Raw genomic sequence first — 8,020 nt, 5'->3', positions numbered from 1 at the left:
CCATCTGAGAACAAGAAGCGAGTGCTACAGTGATGCAACTATGTGATGGAAGTAAACAAAGTCATCCAATGGAGGCGTTTCAGGCAGGGAACTTTGGGATTTTAGCCTTTGCAAACCAATTATATGCACAAAAACCTAAATAACACACAAGAGGAAGGGGAAAACCCCAAAAAGCACAATAGGACCTACTGTATTCAATGGACTATTCTACAGCTGCATTATGTTGTGCAACCCTAAATACTAGAATGGCAACTTGAGGCACAGACAAAAGTAAGTAAATATCTAATATCATGTTGGCAGATGCTGTATCAGCGAAAGGTCTGGCTCTACATATTATCATTCTGGTAGGAAAAAAACAAATGCTGTGACTTGTTTGTATTTCTTTATACAAATGACTATCACCGGGCAGCGCTAAGCACAACACTAGTAGTACTACTACTGTGGAAAGATTGGCAAAGTAATACCAACTGAGCCTCCGGGGCTTTAAAATAATGGTAGGTGGTTCTGGCTGCACAGAATAAAGATGAAGACCAGTGTCCCTAGTAATAGTCATAGTATTTGTAAACTAAACTTTTAGTCTAAATGTATTTTCAGTGTATAATGGCTGTGGTTTCTTTTTTATCAATAACTAAATACAAATATAATATAAAGTTCTTATGAGATGGTTAAAAACAATTGTATGACCATAAACAGTGATAGACAACAAGTAAGATATTTTCCAGTGAAACTGAGCTTATTTTGGAATCCGGGAAACTTGTAGGTCCAAATAAGACGATAAGATACTTTTGAATTCAACAGCCTTGGATTACCTTCCCGAGAAGATGTCAATGATAAAATGCGAGTAGACACCAGCACTAGTCCCAGTGTGCAGAAACAGATACCACTGAACTGCAGCATAATGGGTTTCTTAAAAGGATATTACCTTTAGCGAAAGGTTGACTCAATGTGAATAATAGTCAGAAATCAACATTAGACCATCCTGCTACACACTTGGAAACTGGAGCTCAGGTCATTCCCATTATAACCAAATTAAGATTTCTGGGAAACGTATGTAATTCTTTAATAATTAAGCATATTCATGTGTCTGACATTCAAATACAACTTCTGACATTCAAATGCCATATTTTTTCTTCATTCCAGGGAGCAAAGAAATGATAGACACCGTCTAAAAACAGCATTTTTATATTTATCTACCACCCACTGAGAACACACTATTATTACTGTGTGTGTTGTATTTGCTATCCATCAATTCTGACAGGTGACATGATTTTGAGTGTTTAAAAAAAAAGAAGAATGTATGACATTTCAAGACATGAAAAAAAGCACTTAAGTTAGTGACAATCATTCAAACTATTTACTGATTAGTAATGTTCACAGTAGAATATTTACATCAACAATGTTCATTTTGTGATCATGCTACAGTTTTGACATGTTACTTCTGAATAATAACACGTCCAAAGGTTAATTCACTTAAATCATGATCACATATAACATGCCAATCAAATTAGCTGTAAAAGCTCACACTGGGACATAATTATTAGGGCCGTCAGTCGATTAAAATATGTAATCGCGATTAATCGCAAATTAATCGCACAATTTTGATCTCTTCTAAATGTACCTTAGGGGGATATTTTTCAAGTTTTTAATACTCTTATCAACATATGAGTGGAAAAATGTGCTTTATGCAAATGTTTGTTTATTATCATTTGATCAATGACAAATATTCTCCTGAATATTCTCAACACAACAACCTGGAACCTCTCTCTCTCTTACACTCTCTCCCAACCCTGTCTACTTCTTTGCACTGAGCCAGTTGCTCAAACAGACAAGCCTGTTTACAGTTGTCGGCGAAATGCCGCTCCTCTGTCTTCATCTTCAGTCAAAGCATGAGACTGAAGTTCCCACCTAGGGTCAAAATAATGCGCTGTGATGTGCAGTCGACACGTTGGATGCGATCCAAATTATCTCACACAGTCCCTCGTCCTCCACAATGTTAATTGTCCTGCAAGCTGTAGCCACCTCCACCCTTTTAGCTATCGTTGTTGAAAGATTGCTGCTCGTAGACGCCGTGTCCAGCCGTCTCCCCGGCAAACTTTCAAGCGTGGTCTGCCGCAAGCGAGCGTCAGCATCAGCTGTGTGCTTGGCTTGCTGTTTAAAACACCTTTTTTTGTATCCATATCTCTCGCTAGAATCTCCCACCATCCAACTAACAACAACAACGTCAAGCCTTTGGGCTCTGAAACTACGGGGCGGGCCGAGGACAAATACACATGCGTTAATTGCACGTTCAAATAATTAGTGGCGTTAAAAAAATGATTGCGTTAACGCGTTATTAACGTGTTATTAACGCGTTAACTTGACAGCCCTAATAATTATACCATCAGCCAGCATTAATAATACTCATCAGATATGTTCACACATCAGCAAACAGTCTCAAAAATTATACATTTAATTGATCCTAATATATAAAGACTCATTTTTCCTGAGATGAGAAGAAGAGTACAAAATGTCATCATTTGCTAAGCTGATGATGCAATCTGGTTCACACTGTATCTGCACACTTGTAGGTGAACACTGCTGTGGTAACGCAGTGCAAGCCCATAACACACTTCATTCTTACATTCAACATCAAAGCTGTATTATGTCAGTATAGAGTGTGATGCAGAACATGTAGTGCGAGCAGTGGTGCTTCATGTTACACATTTCAGATGAATGTATTCACCATTGAGAGAACATTGAGTCCTTGGCCTTTGATTCTCAGAGAGGACGGGGGCTCTCTGTTTCTGTGCAAATTCCTTTCATCTAAATTAATCGATGGTATTTCTCTGATGATGACAGAAATGATGAGTTAAAGTGCAACAAAGCCAAATTAATGAATGCATGCACAAACACTTCAGAAAAAGGACTTTGGCTATCGTCTTTTCTTCTTTTCTACTTTCCTTTAGTTACAGAAGTGGGAGGCAGCTCCCAGATAATTATGTGGCTTCTTGAATTTGACTGGGACAGGAGTTAAACAGCACCAAAGAACAATATTGCTCTCCTAAAAGTCGACTTCTGCTGACAGTCAGCTAAAATACTATTGCAGAGAATTGTGAAACCTCAGTATACAGCAGCTTGATAAATGGTAGGACTCCAAAAACAAAAGCACAACGATGACAAAGGTATAATCTGCAAGTACTTTATTGTCGCTTGCAAAATGCAGGAGATAAAAAGGGCACTTTGCATGTTGGATATACTCACCCGCTGTATTTCTGCTGCACTCAGTGCCATTCCGTCTCCTTTTACATGTCCACAGTTTCAAATGCTGTTTGAACAAAAGATGGCACAAGACATTCTGACGTAATCAGGCCATGCAGGCAGCCATTAAGTGACATTTCCTCTATTTGTCAAGCAGGAATGGGAAAATTACACATCAAAAGACTACCGTACATTTTCCGTTTTAGTTGTAAGTTATACTAAAGGTAAAACATTTATACAATGTTGTTGTTATGACAACCAACAAAATGGTCCTGGTTACCAGGACTATTCTTTTGCATTTGTCCAAGTATGGAAAAGCTTACCTTTTCATTCAAGGTTTAAAACTAATTAATTAGCATAGCACAGATGTAACGCCCAACCAACATCTGGCTTTTTTGACTCACAGGTGTTTTCCTGATCGAGCTCAATTGGGCAGTGATTACAATTTAACAACTGCATGGACACACTTATTTGGTAATGTGCTGCTATGTGACAGGTTTTGAAATGATTACATAATAAAGATTTATAGATTTGTTATAATTTATCAACATGCAAAACATACTATTGGTGCGTTTAGTGGAAATGTGTCACTGACCGATAGATGATGGATACTTCTGACAATTTGAAAAAACTCTTAAGGGAATAAAGTTTTCCTCCATCTTCATTGTACTTCTGAAACCTTTGTCAAAGCACACATTGTTCTGAAGATGTAGAAAGGATGATGCCATGATAAAGCAACGCCAAAGAATATGAACACACACAGCCACCTTTGTTCCACTGTATACAAATAAAGACAATGCTCTAAGCTAGCACCTACGGTAATATACTGGGTCAGCCAAAAGTGTAGCCTTATCTTTTATAACAGCAGAACTAATCTTATTTACAACGTCTAGTTTAAACATGCTAATGGTTTCCTCCCAACATAGCAGGAATGCAAACTTTAGATGAGAAATTACAATTTGCTCTCGTTTTCTTGATCAGTTGCAAAAGTTTGTGTATATGGTAAGTGAATAATATTTCATGACTGCCACAGAAATGGCTTAGTGCAGCTGTTCACATCCCCTCAGAGTCAAGCCATTAAGGCAGATGCTTCTTGTATGAAACATTGTGTTTTGTAAGCATTGCTGATTTCATAGTCAGATTAAACAAAACAAGAGTGAAAACACACCTCAAGTCTGCTGAGGAAGAAAAAAAAACAAGCCTCCCGAAGACTGACAGTTGACTGACTCAACCCCAGACACAATTCTCACATCACTGTCAGTTGCTTAAAAAATACAAGGAAACAACCCCCAGGTAATAGTTTCTTTACCTGTTGTTTTTGTAAACGTCTGGACAAAGATAAAAGACACATAAAGTGGATTTGTGTCTGTTATTCCTGTGGGGAAGTGAACTGCCTATATTGGGTTCATGTTCAGAATCTGCCCATAGCATATATTAAAATCCAACTGGGAGACACAACACTATTATTTTAAAACTTTGAATACACAAAGACTCTGCATATATGTAATGTTGCTATGCTATTGTAAAGTTGAGTTGTGTGAGATGTGTGTGTGTGAGTTGTGTGCTATTGTAAAGTTGAGTTGTGTGTGTCTCCTGAAATATGATATGAAGCAGTGTCTCTTTTTAAACCTCATTCAAATAGCATGACATTCAATCATTATTTGAGCGCAGTTCATTGTATACTCAGCTATTCTTGCCCCAATTTATTTCCTATTTCCTCAGGTTATAATTGAATAAAAGCGTGTGCAGCAAATGTGACTTTAAGACAGTGGCATAGCCACCTTAGGGCCGGGGCGGGCCCAGGCCCATTTTACACATTGGCCCACTCTGAGAAAGCTTCGGTGTAATTTGTTTTTATTTAAAAAAATGTATTATTATACTTTTTTTTATTCACCCATTGAGAATATCCAAGCATTCAAAGTGAAATGTAAGTGAACAAATACCGAGTAGAATTAATGTTGTATGTGTTTTATCCTCTAAACGGAACTCATTTCCGGTAAAAACTGGTTGTTGGTTCCGGCGCGCGCCCAATTAGTAACGTGAGAGAGCTGCCTGCAAATTATGCTCTCATCTAGCGGCGATCCAGGGCCAGGCTCTCCGACTCTGGAGACTATACTGTTACGGCCGCTTGCTCCACGGCGCTAGCAGTGCTCCCTCCCGCTCCCGGTCGTCAGCATGAAGCAGGTGTAGGCCTACCCACTGATCTGTCTGCACTTGATGAACCGCCTTCACAGCCAAAACTGAAGAAGTTCCCCTACACTGTTAATCATGAAAAAGCAAGGTGCTTCTCATCGAGGTGGTATGAAGATTTTCCCTGGGTGGAATACAGCGCAAGTAGGGACGCGCTTTTCTGTAAGATGTGCAGACATTTCTCCGGCCCAGGAGCTGAAGGTGCATTTACGAGGGATGGATATGTAGACTTGAAGCACCTGCGTAACTCGTTGGAGAGACATACAAAAAGCGAGGACCACTGCAAGTTTATGAGCAGGTTTGAATGCTACAATCTATTGTTGCTGTTACCTAGTGCAATAAAAGAGTTACCTAACTATTGTAAATAACCCAATTTGTGTTCTGTGAAACTGAAAAGGATATTACATTGTTGTTGTTACTTTTGTTGCAGTTGTATGTCTTAAATGTAATTTAGGTTAACTTCCTGTTTTATTTAGATGGCTTTATTTTAAAGGCGAGTTTACACAGTTGACAGGAAGTTGTTGTTGCTATGGAAACAACAGAAAAGGAGCGGAGATTAATGGAGAAAAGTAATATCTACATATAAAAACGGAGAAAGTAAAGGATAACGTTTATGGTTAAGTTTAGCACCCCACGAAGAGGCACAAGGTTGGTATTACCTGTAGAGGAAACTTCTGTGTAGCTATGCAGTGGGAGTCACCGACTCAGGAAGGAGACACGGGAAGAGCAGTAGCTTTGATGTCAAACACATGATGGTTTATTTGGAGTTAACGGCCGGAGGATTCACATCACAAGTCCAAGAGTCAGAGGTTCTGACTTCACGGTAGAGTTGCCACGTCAATTCTGAAGAACTCTACCCCAGACCCATGTATTTAGCTAGTTCAGAGAGCATCATCAACATGCTGCATAACAAGATAGAATGATAACACCTCTATCAGCTGACGCCAACAGGCAGGAACAGGGAGACAAAACACTGAGAGCACAGCAGCCAAGGTTACAGGTGCCTGTGCTTAGTCAGGACAGTTTGAACTGATACACTGGGTCAAAGTTATGGGCCTTGGAAAATATTCCACAACATTACCTATAATATAAAAATGTGGGTTGTGTCCTAATTCGTTTGTAGGCTATGCTGTTTTGTAGCTTTGCTGTCTGTTTACAATTAACATTTGGTAGTATGCTAAATGATTCTGATACGGATGGAACCTATTTGTTATTTTTGTGTCTTTATAGCTCTTACGTTGATATTGGAGGTTTCAATAAATTCATATTATCAGTCAAGTCTTCGACCATTATTCGGAGGGAAATGCTACAACGATGCTTGGCAATGGGCATTATTATATATTATTATTATTATAGGCTTGGGCGTAGGCAGTGGCGTTTTTATATGTACAAAAGTGGTGGGGCACAAAAAAATTAGATGTCTATAAGATTCTGCAGTGACGTACAGTGAGGTTCATGGCTGGTGAGGCACTGACTCTTCAGGTTTACAAATATTATATTTTGACCTAAATCCAAATATAATATTATTTTCAAAAGCTTTTTTTGTCTGATGCTTCGATTAATTTTAAACAGACAGTTCAACAAAAGGATACCCCAAAAATGTAATTTTATCATTTAAATATTGAATTGTTCTCTCTTAGTAAGATCCCATTTTCAATAAAATTGCGATCTTACCTTGACTTGAAGATGAAGTCCATTTGCCTATCCTTCTTTGTAAAAGTCCTCCTTATCTTCTTGTAGTTTCAAAAGTCTATCATAAATCTAATCGATAGATTTATGATTAGAAAATTATAAAAGTAGGGTAGACATGTGGACATTATCCGACTGAACAAAATGTGCATTTATCTAACAGGTACGTTTCCCACAGATCTTATTTCGAGCTATTTTCTAAAATCCTATGGAGAAATCTCATTGCTTTTTTGTCGAGGGAACCCATGCGCAGCTCTCTCATCTCCTCTTCACACACCGCACTTTTCGCGGCACACGTACTTACAGCCAATCAGCTCTGAATTATGTGAGATGACGTATGGTGGGGATGGCAGCTCTATGCCCCAATGGTCATTATTTTTTTGCCACACACATTAAATAGGAAAATACTCTGAGCATGCGCAGTGTAGTTTTTACAGTCACTGTTCACTTAGACAGTGAGAGGGAGGGACATGATCGGGTTTTGTCCCACATGGCTCTAAACAGCTCAATAGACACACACTGTAGACACCAATTAGAAGAACACAGACTAAAACAGCAATGTACAGACGAATCAGATGGGTTTTTTTGCATTTTTTTGTAATCATTATTTTTAATACTTTCTGCTGACACTAGTGTCAGCATTTATGATTTTTTAAATATTGAAGTTAAAAGCATCAATCTGGTGCACTTTGAGAGCAAAATTAGGGACTAAATCTATGGATACATCTCTCAACAATACCCATGTGAAACAGAACTGGAAACAGATTTACTTTTTCTTTATGCATATTTTACAATTCACTCCCCTTGTATTTGTGTGTTACTGTCCTATAGTATGAGTTGGAATTATTTCATACCTGTTATTCTCTTGTTTTTTATAACTATAATGATCATTATGAAGGTGTGC

This window comes from Gymnodraco acuticeps, unplaced genomic scaffold (genome assembly GCF_902827175.1).
Source record: "Gymnodraco acuticeps unplaced genomic scaffold, fGymAcu1.1, whole genome shotgun sequence".
In the NCBI taxonomy this organism is placed as follows: domain Eukaryota; kingdom Metazoa; phylum Chordata; class Actinopteri; order Perciformes; family Bathydraconidae; genus Gymnodraco; species Gymnodraco acuticeps.
This window is presented reverse-complemented; position numbering follows the sequence as displayed.